The sequence below is a fragment of the Solanum dulcamara genome, chromosome 9 (genome assembly GCF_947179165.1).
Source record: "Solanum dulcamara chromosome 9, daSolDulc1.2, whole genome shotgun sequence".
NCBI classification, from domain to species: domain Eukaryota; kingdom Viridiplantae; phylum Streptophyta; class Magnoliopsida; order Solanales; family Solanaceae; genus Solanum; species Solanum dulcamara.
Genome location: NC_077245.1, coordinates 5,416,033 through 5,432,688, shown reverse-complemented (window position 1 = coordinate 5,432,688; position 16,656 = coordinate 5,416,033).

Sequence of the window (16,656 nt, the reverse complement as noted above, 5' to 3'; positions counted from 1 at the left end):
CGACTCGCACTTAATTTTAGCTGTAATTTCGTCGCCTCTTTCCTCTTTTATACATATACAAATACTAATTATACATATACATACACAATTATATGACAAATATATAAATACAATTAGCCTTTCTCGCTCGCCTCTCTACTCCCTCTTCCTCTTTCCACTCTCTGCCCTCTCTCAATCTCGCTTTCCAGATATACAAATACATATGTATATCAGTTACATATATACAATTATTTAACAGATATACATATACACATGGACAGATATACATATATAATTCGTCTCTCTCCACTCTCTGCCCTCTCTCACTCACCTCTCTCCTTTCTCTAACATGTAGCTACAAATTGTGATTAGCAAACTATAGTTATGGATCATAATTAAGATATTTTTGAGTGATTATAAACAAAAATTCCCCCATAAATAATGTTGGAGTAGACCTAGCTCTCTGATATCATATTAAGAAAATAGACTTTGAATCTAACTCAATTTCAAAGTCAAGCTCATATAAAAAGACCAAATGCTTCTTTAACTCACCGATGTGAGACTCAATATTTGGTCCCGTCTGTATAACATGTTCACAGTACCATCAATATATACTGGAGCAATATCAAGAAAGATAATCATCAAAACACTAAAATCATCCAATATAAAGACATTTTTCAATAGTTATCCAATTACTAAAGTGATCCCATAACCTTTTCCTTTAGCATTTCACTAAAGTAAAATCTTGATTTATTTAATCATGATAAACTCATGTTACTAAAATGTTTTCTATCTACTGAACATATACAAACTTCTTTTTTCCCAATATAAATGATTTTGCTATTAAAAGGGTAAAATTCTGTCATTTCTTCTTCTACCATGTACTGTTAGTCACTGAATATATTGTACTCCTTCCATTTTTTTTAGTTGTCAATTTTTGACTTAGCACACTTATTAAGAAATTAATTATTAATATGGTAAGTTTATCATTTTACCCTTATTAATCACTAAAATCATAATTCAAATTTCAAAATATTTTAATACCAAAGATATTAACTTTCTCAATAAATTAAGGATATAATAGATAAAAAAAATTATACTTTTTTAATCTGTCAAATTTAATAAATAAATAAAAAGTCAAATTAATTTTTTTTAACAAATAAAAGAGAACGTAGGGAGTATTTGATTACGGGACCAAAATCCGTTGTCTTATCATTTGGCTACTCACATGGCTATAAACTCGAGTGTCGGGATTTGAATCGTTGGGACCAATCAAAAATAGTACAACTCCAAGTAAATCTACTTTACTGAAACAAGTTACTTTTTTTATAATAAATAAAAGAGGAAATACATCGAAAATCTTCGAACTTAATAGCATAACTTATTTTAGTACTTTAATTATACGGTTGTTTAAATATCTCTTCAATAATTTCAAGTAAATTAAATACTATTTTAAAGGATGATGTGGCAGAGAGAGTGATTGCACTCTTTTTAAAGCGAATGAAAACATTTTTTTAAACAATTTTTTTAAATCTTTTTCCTTCTTTATTCTTCCCCAATATAACTTCTTCTCCATAGAATCATCATTTTTTCCTCCGTCTTCATCTTCAATTCTACCATACTCATTCGGCATACCCATCATCGAAATATCAATTATATGTTTGCTTTGAAATTTTAATTTCTCAAATTCGTCATTGATAAATATTTTGGTGAGAAATTAAGATACATTAATGATGATTTATTTTTAGAGGAAGAAAGCCTCCATTCTTATTTGCTTATCTTATTTTGAGGAAAAAGAAAGAAACGAAGAGGACAAAAAAAAAGGAGGGGGGGAGAAAAGAGAAAGAAGAAAGAAGAAGAATAGTGGAGGACAAAAATGGTGAAGAAGGAAAAAGAAAGAAGGGAGGGGTGGGTAGGGGCAGGGGAAGGGGGCGGGGCTTGGAGGAAAAATTAAAATGGGTCATTTTTATATTTTTGATTTTAAAAAATGTTAAAGAATAAATAAAAAATAATAATAAATAATGTGATGTTGACATGACAGTGATGTTCTGGTTACATGACGATGATGTGGTAGGTAAAGTGGTATTATTTAAAAAAATTTAAAAAATATTTAATTCATTTCAAAATTGTTAAGGGGGACATTTAAATACCCATATAGTTAAAATACTAAAGTAAATTTTGATGTCAGGAGGTTTTGATGTATTTCCTCGAAATAAAATAAAATATCTCTCAATCATTTCATAATATACTTTTTGTCAATTTTTATTATCCCTCAATTATTTTACTCTTGTTATAAAATAAACTAAATTTAGCAGAATAAGATGTGGATAATAAGAGGAAAGAAAGGAAAAACTAAACAGAGCAAAATTTTTTAATGGCAGTATGTAACTGTTTCTTTTCTATGTTTTCTTTTGCACAAATTATGCCTTATATAGGTAAGAAACTATCATTACATACTAAGTGGGCAAGTTGCCCACCTTGACATCCACTAAATAAAAATATTCAATACCTAACACTCCCCTTTGGATGATAAAGAATAAATAAACATAGTTATCCTGAACATCTATAAATTTTGTGTCTCGTTAAAACCTTATTAAAAAAAATTCAGTGAGAAAAAGCCTAGTGAAGGAAAAAGAATACACACATTTGGTAATACGCCTTGAGTGCTGCCTCATTAAAAACCTTACCAGGAAAACCTAGTGGGACAAAACCTTGGTTAAGAAAAAAAGAGTACAACGCGTATTTTACTCCCCTTGATGAAAGCTTCATTTAATATTTTGGAGACGACACATTCCAACCTCATATCTTAATTTCTCAAAAGTTGATGTTGGTAATCCCTTTGTGAATAAATCTGCAAGATTATCACTTGAACGAACTTGTTGTACATCAATATCACCATTCTTCTGTAGATCATGTGTGAAAAATAATTTTGGTGAAATATGTTTCGTTCTGTCTTCTTTTATGAAGCCACCTTTCAACTGAGCTATGCACGCGGCATTGTCTTTGAATATAACTGTGGGTACTTTAACATCATTTCTAGACCACATCTTTCTTTGATGAACTATATCATCGATCTCAACCACACATTCTCTACTTGCTTCATGAATTGCTATTATTTCAGCATGATTTGAAGAAGTAGTAACAATAGACTATTTTGTAGATCGCCATGATATAGCAGTTCCTCCATCTGTAAATAGATAGTCTGTCTGAGATCGAGCTCTATGTGGGTTTGATAAATAACCTGCATCTGTATAATCAATAAGGTCTACGCAACCTTTGTTAGTATAAAACAAACTCATATCAATAGTACCCTTCAGGTATCGCAAAATATGTTTGATACTATTCCAATGCCTTCGCTTTGGGGATGAACTATACCTTGCTAGCAAATTAACAGAAAATGTTATACCAGGTCTAATTGCGTTAGCAAGATACATAAGTGCACCAATAGCACTGAGATATGGTACTTCAGGACCAAGAATTTCTTCATCCTCTTGTGGAGGTCGAAATTGATCTTTTTTCACTTCAAGTGGCCGAACAACCATTGGAGTACTTAATGGATGTGCTTTGTCCATGTAAAATCTTTTTAAATTTTTCTCAGTGTAGGCAGATTGGTGGACAAAAACTTCGTCTGCTAAATGTTCAATTTGCAGACCTAAACAAAGTTGTATTTCCAAGGTCTTTCATCTCAAATTCTTTCTTTAGATACTCAATCACCTTTTGGACCTCTTTAGGGGTTCCAATGAGATTTATGTCATCAACATAAACGGCGAGTACAACAAACTCCGATTCTATTTTCTTAATAAAAATATATGGACAAATAACATCATTTATATAACCTTCATTTATTAAGTACTCACTAAGACGATTATACCACATACGCCCTGATTGTTTTACACCATATAATAATTTTTGCAGTTTTATTGAGTATATTTTCCAAGACTTTTTACATGCTTCAGGCAATTTTAATCCTTCTGAGATTTCCATGTAATTTTCATTATCAAGTGAACCATAAAGGTAAGCTATAACTACATCCATCAGATGTATATTAAGATTTTTATGTACAGCTAAACTGATGAAATATCAAAATGTTATTCCATCCATAACAGGTGAATATGTTTCTTCATAGTTAACCCGGGTCTTTGAGAGAATCCTTGTGCAACAAGACGTGCCTTGTATCTTACAATTTCATTTATCTCATTTCGTTTTTGTACAAAAACCCATTTATAGCCAACTGGTTTTACACCTTCAGGGGTTTGAACTACGGGTCCAAAGACCTTACGTTTAACAAGTGAGTCTAATTCTGATTGAATTGTCTTTTGCCATTCTGGCCAATCACATTTACGTCGATAATCTTCGACGGATTTAGGCTCAAGACTTTCACTATCTTGCATGAGGTTAATTGCAATATTATATGCAAAAACATTATCCACCGTAATTTTTGATCGATCTAGATTTATCTCATCACCAGTAGAACTTATTAAAATTTCTTCATTCACTTGAGTCTCGGGTTCACTGATTTCTTCAGGAATATCAGGATTACTCAAATGTTGACCTTTTTTAGGAAGTTCTTGTGTAGTATCATCTTTATTATTTTTCACGCTTCTCTTTCTAGGATTTTTATCCTTTGAACCCAGTGGTCTACCACGCTTCTGGCGTGTTTGGAATTCATAAGCTATGATACTTGTAGATGGTCCTTTTGGAACATCAATCCGGATAGGCACATTAACTGCAGGGATATGTGACTTAGTTATCCGTTTCAAATTAGTAAATGCATCTGACATTTGATTTGCTATTTTCTGTAAGTGAATGATCTTCTGGACTTTCTGCTCATATGTGCGGGTACGTGGATCAAAACGTGATAGTGATGAAACTTTCCACGCAATTTTTTTTTGGGTTCCTTTTTCTCTCCCCCTAATTGTGGGAAAAGTGTTTCATCAAACCGATAATCTGCAAATCAAGCAGTGAATAAATCTCCAGTCAACGGTTCAAGGTATCGAATTATAGATGGTGAGTCAAACCCAACATATATGCCTAACCTTCGTTGATGGTCCATTTTTGTACGTTGTGGTGGTGCTACATACACGTATACCGCACAACCAAAAATTCTTAAATGGGTTATATTTGGTTCATGACCAAATACTAATTGTGATGGAGAATATTATAATGTGTCGGTCTGAGACGTACAAGTGCTGCTGCATGTAAGATAGCATGACCCCAAACAGTAATTGACAATTTTATTTTTATTAGTAGAGGTCTTGCTATCAATTATAAGCGTTTTATAAATGACTCTACAAGGCCATTTTGAGTATGAACATGAGCAACATGATGTTCAATTTTTATCTCAATTGATAAGCAATAATCATTAAAAGCTTGGGATGTAAATTCTCCAGCAGTATCAAGGCGAATGGTCTTAATTGGATAATCTGGGAATTGCGCTCTCAATCTTATTATTTGTGCTAACAACTTCGCAAACGCCAGGTTGCGAGATGATAATAAGCACACATGAGACCATCTAGATGATGCATCTATTAGGACCATAAAATATCTAAACAATCCACTAGGTGGATGAATAGGTCCACATATATCTCCATGAATACCCTTTAAAAAGTCAGGAGATTCGATGCCAACCTTCAGGGTCGATGGTCTGGCAATTAATTTGCCTTGATAACAAGCAGCACATGAAAATTCATCATTTGTAAGAATCTTTTAGTTCTTTAACGGATGTCCAGTTGAATTTTCAAGAATTCGTCTTATCATTATTGATTCAGGATGACCTATTCGATCATGCCATAGCACAAATGTATTTGGATCGATAAACTTCTGGGTTACGATCATATGTGCTTCAATTGCACTAATTTTTGCATAATATAGGCCAGAAGACAAAGTTGATAATTTTTCCAAAATATATTTCTGGCCTGAGACACTCTTGGTTACACCAAGATATTCAATATTCATTTCATTTAGTGTCTCAACATGATATCCATTCCTGCGGATATTTTTAAAACTTAACAAGTTTCTTGGGGATTTAGAAGAAAATAGTGCATCTTCTATAACAATTTTTGTCCCCTTAAGCAGAATTATAGTAGCTCTTTCGGAGCCTTCTATCATTTTTGAATTACTAGATATTGTAGTAACATTAGCTTTTCTTCTAAGCAAATTGGAAAAATATTTCTCGTCTTTAAAAATAGCATGAGTTGTTCCACTATCAATTACACAAATATCCTCTTGATTTATCATTGATCCAAACAAGATTTGAGGCATTTCCATATTTTCACTTTTTGTTACCTTCTAAATATAGCTGGAACCTCGTGCTTATAACGTGTTATGAAATAAACTAAAGTTAGCAGAATAAGGTGTGGATAATAAGAGGAAAGAAAGGAAAAACTAAACAGAGCAAAAAATTTTAATGGCAATATGTATCTGTTTCCTTTCTATGTTTTCTTTTGCACAAATTGTGCCTTATATAGACAAGAAACTATCATTACATACCAAGTGGGCAAGTTGCCCAGACATCCACTAAATAAAAATATTCAATACCTAATAACTCTTACAATTTTTATTTTTATTTTTTTGTAAAAACTGAGGTGGACCAACATCGTACTGGATACTGACTTGGTTTAGTCGATGGCCACACGTGTGCTGTTCCAAAGCCATGTGCTTCAGTATCTTGTGTCAACCAAAAGTTTCCATTTTTAACTCCTGTGAAATATTAAATCCCAAAATACTTGAATAGGTTAAACGTCCCCAAATTAATTATTGGATTCGTATTCTTTCGGTCCTGATATCCGGAAATATTGTATTACACTGGTTTATATTCTAATTAAATGAACTCACGTCAGTTTAGAAAATTACCCTAAGTATCACTTTTTCTTGTAAGATGTCTTGCGCAGCAGAGCCATCTTACCTTGAGTTTCAATTGGAATGCTAGGGGTTGGTTCTTTACGCAAAGAAGCCAGGCGAAAAGCGCACACGAAGATTCTAAATAATATGTTAAAATCGAATCATCGACAAGATGTTTATCATAGTAAGAAGTTTATCAGAATCTTCTTCGATAAAAAATTATATTATTTATATATGATCAAAATAATTTTTTATGTATATAAAGTAGATGTCGAATCCTCTTCGGCTAGTTCATGTGTCTACTTTTTCAAATTTTGAACCATCTTACTAATTATTCTGGCTCCGCCACTAGTTTGACGCACTCAGATACATGTATTTTGGATATATGTGGATTTAATGAAGTGTAATTTATTCCACATACATTATATCCAAGCATGATTCATGTATCTGAGATACACTGACTCTCTCATTCGACTTTCTCCTCACTGGCTCGCCTCTCTACCAATGTATTTGTATTTAAGAATGTATATGATATCAAAGATACATGTATTTAGTATCAAATATATATGTTGACTCTCTCATTTGGCTTTCTCCTCGCTGGCTCGCCTCTCTACCAATGTATTTGTATTTAAGAATGTATATGATATCAAAGATACATGTATCTAGTATCAAATATACATGTTGACTCTCTCATTTGTCTCTCTCCTTGCTTGCCTCTCTCCCTCCTTCGTTCGCCTCTATCTCTCTATATTTGTATTTCAAAATGTATCTCATATCAAAGATACATGTATCTAATATCAAAAAATATACCGATACATTCATCAATGTATCCGTGCATAGAGAGAGAGAGTGAGCGGGAGAGAACATAAAGAGAGGGAGAGAGAGAGAGGGAAATTTGAAGGAGCAGTGTATTTGATTTGAAATCTGATACGAAATTATTAGTTTATGAGAAAATATGTAATTATTTTAAACTATAAAGTAGATTAGTATATATGGTAGAAATCTAATTAAGTAGTTTGCTCTTCACTATATTATCCCTATGGGGAAAAAAGAGTTTCTCAAAACATTTGTTTAATGGAGAAATAAAAAAAGGAAATAATGGGGCAATTGATTTGGCCCTGGTTTAGTTTACTGTTATAAATTGTGATTGTTCAAAGAGGTCCTATTGTAGATAATGTTCTAAGTTGACCTTTAAGAGCAGAATGCAGGAATATTAGTTTCAGATATAAAGTGAACATCACATCAATTGGTCATTCTTTCTGAACTAGAAATTGATATATATATATCCAAATATATGGAACCAAATTCTTTGAATGAAGTAGCAAAGACATGGAAAAGACTCTGTTACTGTTAATGATTGATCTTAGCTTTAGACACTGTTTGTGCAATAATACAATTAATAATCATCTTTGACAGAGACAATTTTAAGGCAACAGAAATGACATATACTAGTTTTGTGAAGGAAAAAGAAGAACATAACAAAGGAAAAGTTCCATGGCATGGTAATTTGTAGAACTCATCATTTCTAACATCTTCAGTATAAATCACAAACTTGTCCTACCAAATGGGACATTCACTGTGTCAACCATATTTAGTTGATGGTACATCACATGAAAGTCATTTGTAGCTATTTGTGCCTAAATTTGTTCAATTTAGCATTCACTAGTTCTATACACCAAACTTTCTCCAATCCAAATCAGGTTTCAAGCATCAAAGGGCAGCCCAAGTGCACAAAGAATCCCTCGTTAGCATTGTCATGGGAAGATGTAGATTGTCTACCCTAATACAAGCATTAGTGGCTGCTTCCACGTCTTAAATCCGTGACCTATAGGTTTCTAGAATATATTCAAAGAAATATAGGCCTTGCACCTAAGTGATGTGAAAATGTGTGAAAGAACATGTCTCAGTCAGTTAAAAATCACTTCGAATTTCATTCAACATATCGTACTTGTCAAAAGAAATTTCTTGGATAAGTTTGGTGGTCAAGAGAATTTTCATACAACAATGAGTCCAGAGCTATCAGTGTGTCAATTCGCATAGATTGCATTCTTGTATGAGACACTCCAGGTCAAGATGCTTCATAAAACAATAAAGTTGGAATAGAGAAAGAGACTGCATACCGATCACATAAGATATATGTTGGTAGATACTGCAAGAACATTAGTACATTCAGGAAATCAATTAGAGAAAGCGAAAATGCTTGGTTTTTTTTTGTGCAAATGATTTTCTCAACATGACATGTGAAAAAGCTATACATGAACAAGATTTAATTTGTTTTCTTAATCCTCATCTGCACATGATTAAAGAAAAAAAAATATCACATACAAATGATACAATCTATCTTGAATCTTTTGAATGAAAAAGCTATGTTTATCAAGTATAAACCTTACCCCATGGGATACAAATTCAGAAACATTTGATCATGAAGAACTACTTCACAAAGCAGTAAGCACCTATTCTAGAAAATGTATAGTTATAGACTTATAGATGGATATTTATCGAAACCTCCAATACATTAGCAGGAAATTTACTTGCTTGTGAGAGGAAAACAATACCTAATACCACTATACAGTTTCACTAAGGTCACAAATAACAACCAACTTTGAATCATTTAAGGTAAATTTTAACTTGGTATTTGGTTATATTTTGAAGAATTAGGATAGTCAATATGGATTGGATTTGTAGAACTTGGTGTCACGATTCAATTAGGGGTCGGAGACTGACATATAGTGGGCTTACTCCAGCAATACAACCAACTGAACAATACTCAAAACTCATATCTCCCATCAAGAAAATCCATAGCTAAATTTATCGTCTGCTCCTAACATTGATTTATTATCGTCTCTGTCCATTACATTTCTCACATCTTCCAGAATTAGGCATTGATTGTTAAAATTCAAACTGACTTCAACAAAGTCAAAATTGGCAAGATTAAAAGGTAGTAGAAATTCAACTTGGAGAAGTAAACTAAAGGTGTAGGAATTCAACTTGGAGAAGTAAACTATGGAGGAATTCAACTTGACAATGTAAACTAAAGATGGAGAATTCAATTTGCTCAAGTAAATTAAAGAATTTAAAAGAAGCATGCAGAAGATTGGAGATAACTTCAAGTTGCCATATTTGAATTAAGAGTAGCAAAGTTTGAAAAGAAAGTTAAAAAAACCTTATCTAGAAATCTCCTCTACCGCCACAAATCCATCTATAAATATATATGACCCTTTTGTCATTCCTATGTATGAGTTAATGTAAGAAAGTGTGCAAGTGATAGTGCATTAGAAAAGAAAAAATAGAGAGCAAAGCTCTTATGAAAAAGTGAAGCGCCGAAGCACTTATTGTGAGAAAGTTGTGAGAGTTTTATTTTTTGTATGTAATATTTTGCTCCTTGTGTAATAAAAATATTATTTTGGTTCACTACGCTTCCAACAAGTGGTATCAAAGCTGAGATTTTATACACGCCACGATGTCAAATATGTTCCAGTTTCAAGTCCCTAAATTAACAAAATCAAATTATGGCAACTGGAGTATCCAAATGAAAGTCCTACTTGATGCAATTGATTGTTGAATCTGGTTGAAATTGGTTATGATGTACCAGTAGATGCAGCAGCTGAAGCAGCTTTATCAAATGAAACAAAATGAGAGCTAAGAAAAAATCGAGAAAGAGATAGAAAAGCGTTGAACGCAATTCAGCAAAGTATTGATGAATCAACCTTTAAAAAATCTCTAGAGCAAAAAATCAAAAAAGGTGTGGGAGATTTTGCAAAAATTTCTTCAAGGAGCAGAATAGGTGAAAAGAGTACGTTTGCAACTCCTTAGAGCTGAATTTGAGACATTGAAAATGAAAACATCAGAAAGCGTGGATGATTATGTCGCACGATTAAAATCTGTGGCAAACGAGATGAAAAGGAATGGAGAAGTTCTTGATGATGTTAGAATCATGAAAAAGATTTTACGGTCATTCACACGTAAATTCAATTACGTGGTTGTCGCCATCAAATAATCAAAGGATCTATCACATATATTCTTTGATAAACTTATGGATTCTCTTCCAATTCATGAGCAAAAGATGAAGCAAAGTGATGATTCTGAATGTGTGGATCAAGCTTTGCAAAGCAAGTTATTCGTAATTGAAGGCGGGATGAGCAACAGCTCAGGACAAAGTTCAAACAACCGTGAAGGATATAGAGGTAGAAATAAAGGTAGACAAGGACAACGTGGATGAGGAAATCAATCATATGGCAGAAGACAGCCAAGTGAAGACTTTCATGCCACAAGTCATGGACGAGGAGCTTGAGGTAGAGGCAGATCTCAACAGTGATATAAATCTCAGGTATAATGCTATAATTATGATAAATATGGTCACTATAGCTATGAGTGTAGATCATTTCCTAAACATGAAGAAAGAAGCCATGTAACAGCTATTAAAGATCAAAATAGAGAATCTCCATATTCCTCACCTACAAAGGGATGAAAAATTCAAGAAGAATATTTAGTATTTGAATAGTTGCGCCAACAACCATATGTCTAGCCAAAAGGAGTTGTTTTCTGAAATGGATGAATCTGTTAATGGTAAAGTAACCTTTGATGATGAATCACAAATTTTGGTCAAAGGAAAAGGTAAAATCAGAATAACTCAGAAATATAGGAAAAAGAAATTTATTTATGATGTCTACTATGTACCAGCTTTGAAAAGCAACATCATCAGCCTTGGCTACCTTTCTAAAATAGGATACGAAGAGCAGATAAAAGATTGCTTAATAACCTAGAGAAACAAAAATAAAAAAATTATTTTCAAGGTTAATATGATGAAAAATTGCCTATTCACTATTGATATCGAGTCTGGCGATGTGAGTGCATGAAAATATCTATAAAAGATGACTCGTGGCTTTGACACTTGAGATATGGACATCTTGAATTTTCTGGTCTAAAACTATTAGCAAAAAAATATGGTGAATGGTCTGCCAAAAATAAATCCACCTGAACAACTGTTTGACGCCTATATCAAGGGAAAACAACCCCGACAAAGTTTTGAAATTGAAAAGTCCAGAAGAGCTGGAAGATCACTTGAGATTGTGTTCTTGGATTTAGCTAGTCCGTTTGACATACCATCACTTGGTGGAAACAGGTATTACCTAACTTTTATTGATGATTATAGTAGAAAAAGTTGGGTATATATTTTGAAAGAAAAATCAGAAACTCTTGAAAGATTCAAAGAGTTTAAAGCAATAATGGAAAAACAAAGTGGGTATTATTTGAAGATACTCAAATCTGATAGAAGAGGTGAATACACAATAATTTTATTTGAAGATATTGTGAAAAGGCATGGAATTATTCATCAGTTGACAGTTAGATACACACCTCAACAAAACGGAGTCACGAAAAGAAAAAATCATACAATTCTCAACATGGCAAAGAGTATGGTGAAAGGTAAGAATTTACCTAGAAATTTTTGGGCCAAAGCTGTTCAATATGCAGTATATTTGTTAAATCGTTGTCCAACAAAGAGTGTACAATATCTGATACCAAATGAAGCATGGGGTGGTCAAAAGTCTGAAATTGGACATCTCAAGATATTTGGATGTATTGCATATATTCATGTTCCTGAACAGTTAAGAAAGAATTTGGATGATAGAGGATAAAAGTGCATCTTCATTGGATATGATAAAAGAAGCAAAGCTTACGGGTTGTATAATCCTCTAACTAAGAAGGTCATCATCTCAAGAGATGTTGAGTTTGACGAAGTTGAGTACTGGAAATGGAGCGAAGAAAAAGAGAAAGTTGAAGGATTATTCTTTCGTGATGAAGATGATGATGATTTTGCTGATCAAAATGAACTAGGTGACGAACAAAGTCCACCACAAAGTCCTGTTGCAACAACTCCTTCAACATCTACATTACCAAGTAGCACCATCTCATGTGAAGCTCCAATAAAAATGCGTAGTTTCCGTGAGGTCTATGATGATATTGAACCCATAGAAATAACTCTCGACTATTCCTTATTCCGTTTAATGGCTGAATGTGATCTAGTAACATATGAAGAGGCAACTGAAGATGTTAAATGGAAGAAGGCAATGAATGAAGAAATTGCTGCCATCAGAAGAAATGACACATGAAAGCTAACAAGTCTACCAGAAGAACATAGTCCTATTTGAGTTAATGGGTGTACAAGACAAAAATGAAAAAAGAAGAAAAAGTGGGCAAGTACAAATTAAGAGTCGTTGCAAAAGACTATAAACAAAAATATGGAGTAGATTATGATGAAGTGTTTGCTCCGATCGCAAGGATTGATACCATAAGGCTTCTCATAACAATTGTAACACAAAATCAGTGAAAGATTTATCAAATGTATGTGAAGTCAGCATTTCTGAATGGCTACCTGAAAGAAGAAGTTTATATCGAGCAACCGCCTAGATATATAAAGCAAGGCCATGAAGATAAGGTCTACCATTTGAAGAAAGCTTTGTATGGATTAAAGCAAGCTTCGCGGGCATGGAATACCATAATTGATGAATATTTTCAGAAGAATGAATTCGTGAAAAGTCTAAATGAGCATGTATATATACAAAGAAAAATAAGGACGGTGACATCATGATCGTGTGTTTATATGTGGATGATAAGATTTTCACCGGTAATAATCCAGATATATTCAATGACATTAATAAGCTATGATTAAAGAATTTGAAATGAGAGACATTGGTAATATTTCATACTTTCTTACAGTTGAAGTGAAACAAATGAGAGATGACATATTTATGTATCAAAAGAAATATGCGGAGTAAATTCTGAAAAAATTCAGAATGGAAGATTATAAGCCTGTAGCCATGCCAGCAGAACCAGATATGAAGTTAAGTGTTGACTCAATAAGCGAGCCAATTAATCCAACTTTCTTTAAAACCGTAATTGAAAGTTTAAGGTATTTGACTCTCTCGAGGCAAGATATTATGTATGCAGTTGGAATGGTTAGCAGATTTATGGTAAATCCAAATCAAGATCATTGGATTGCCGCAAAAAGAATTTTTAGATACATTAAAGGTACGGTGTATCATGGTCTCTTTTATACACTTAAAAATTCGTAATTGGTTGGTTACTCAAATAGTGATTATGGGGGAGACTTGGATGATCGAAAAAGCACGTTCGGATATTTATTCCATCTTGGCTCAGCAACATTTTCATGATCATCAAAGAAACAACAAACTGTTGCTCTTTCAATATGTGAAGTAGAATATATAATCGCAACAACATGTACCTTTCAAGCAATTTGGTTGAAGAACATTTTAGAAGAATTGTCGACAACAAGTATACCATATCACTCGCGAAGAACCTAATGTCGCACAGTCGAAGCAAGCACATCGATACATAGTATCATTTTATCCGTGAACAAGTGAAGAACAAAACAATGAAGTTAGTCTATTGTCGCATAGAAGACCAGTTGACAGATATATTTACGAAGCCATTGAAAACAGACATATTCCACATACTCAAAAAAAAGCTTGGAATGAAAAGTTTGATTTGAGGGGGAGTGTTAAAATTCAAACCAATTTCAACAAAGTCAAAAAAATTGGCAAGATTAAAAAGTACTTGGAGAAGTAAACTAAAGATGGAGGAATTCAACTTGGAGAAGTAAACTATTGTTCAAGTAAACTAAAGAATTTAAAAGAAGTATGCAGAAGATTGGAGATAACTTCAAGTTGTCATATTTGAATTAAGAGTAGCAAAATTTGTAAAGGAAGTTAAAAACCTTGACTAGAAATCTCCTCCACCGCCACAAATCCATCTATAAATATATATGACCCTTTTGTCATTCCTATGTATGAGTTAACTTAAGAAAGTGTGCAAGTGATAGTGCATTAGAAAAGAAAAAATAGAGAGCAAAACTCTTATGAAAAAGTGAAGTGCCGAAGCACTTACTGTGAGAAAGTTATGAGAATTTTATTTTGTGTATGTAATATTTTGCTCTTTATGTAATAAAAATATTGTTTTGGTCCACTACGCTTCCATGCAAGCTAGCAAAGCCAGCGCAGAAGCAGCCCCCGGATCCAGGGGCGGACCCAAGGCATGTTTAGGGGGTTCATTCGAACCCCCTTCGTTAAAAATTTACACTGTATATATAAGATAAATTTTTTGATTTATGTGTATATATTTAATATTGAACCCCCTGAGCATAAGTCAAAGGACTAGCTCAGTGGCAAGTGGGGTTCAATATTTTGCTTTAGCTTGTCTCAGCTCGCGAGTTTGAATCCGAATAAACACTTTTTTTTTTATTAGTGTGTTTAATTTTTTTTGAACCCCTTCATAAAATTCCTGGGTCCGCCAGAGAGGGAAAGAAAGGAACGGAGAGCAATAGACTGGAGCGTGTAGACAGAAGGCCCTTTTTTCGGACTGTCTTGTTTTCAGGCCTCCACGGCCGTCCGGGGTTCTCGGACTTCAAAGCTTGACTAAGAAGGGAGAAAGTTGACTTTGAGAAAGAAAAGGGGCGCCGGATCCACACAGGTACTTCAAAAGGAGAACATTGATTTCTTCTACATAATTCATAAATTAATACTCATAGAAGTTGTGTCAAGATGCCAGTTTTCTAGTTTTTTTAAGATGACCAAGTTTAAGGGTCTCCAGTTTACCAAAACTGTTTCCCTTGCAAGTAATTTTCTTTCCCTTGTAATCCCTTCCTCAAGTCCTGCAGACTGTAGAACTAACACAGTGATAGATTTCGGCAACTTGTTTAAATCTTCTACTTCTTCTATTCCCCCTGATAACCACAATCTGTGAAGGTTTTCACAATAAGAAAGAGGTTCAAGGGGAGGAAATAACTGCAAACTAGTAACAAGGTGGTGAGGCTTTTCAGTCTGCCAATGGATTTTAGGGAATAAGATTTCCTATTTTTTTCCATGCCTAATTCTTGAAGGTTGACTAAACCAGCAGCATCAGTATGCTTCCACTGATCACAACGAGTATATTTAAGAGTTCGTAGATTTTTCAGCCTGTCAACTTGCAAAGGAACCTCATATCGAGTAATTAAATGTCTCAAATTTGTGAGTTGGTCTATCTGAGGAGGTAGTTTGCATGAGCAATGGTCAAATATCAATGCGTCCAGCGTTTGTAGGCATTTTAGTTTGCCAGTGGAAGGTGGGAGTTTGAATAGATTGGTATTACACAAGCCTATGAACTTGAGGTGTACCAAATTGCCTATAGCATCAGGCAGTTCATTCCCATCATAAAGGATGTTCTCCAAGTCCAGCACATATACATGCTGGGACGTTGTACATGACGTTATAAACTTTTGATAATCCAAGTGCTTAAATTCTTTGTCAAGGAGCAATATTGACCTTACCTTCAATTCCGAAAGATCATAAATGTTTACTATTGTGTGTGAATAGCATGTTGGTGATGAAATGGGGTGACCAAGTTTACTATTGGATCATAAATGTCAAACAAGTTAACCTCCATGGCTTTTTGTACAGCAAGATCCCGAAGTAGGTCGTGTATCCTACATGTAAGAATTTTATCAAAAAATGTCTCCGCAACTTGAATCAAGCTTCGACTTACTAGCTCATGTTGGAAGTTTTCAGCAATATCCTCCATATGTTCTTCTCTAATTCTTGGTATGCATCCCTCCGCCAGCCACAAATACATCAACTTTTCAGTGTCAATCGGATGATCTTCTTAGAAGATACCAATGTATAGAAAACATTGCTTGAGCTCAAATGACAAATCGTTGTAGCTCAATGATAGGATGTGAGTGATCTCAACAGAGTCCTATTGTTGCTTCTATCACGATAGGGAATCGTGTGATTCTTTCTATCCCCGTACTTCATATGCTGCCAAAGGTGTGTCTTCACCTTTTGC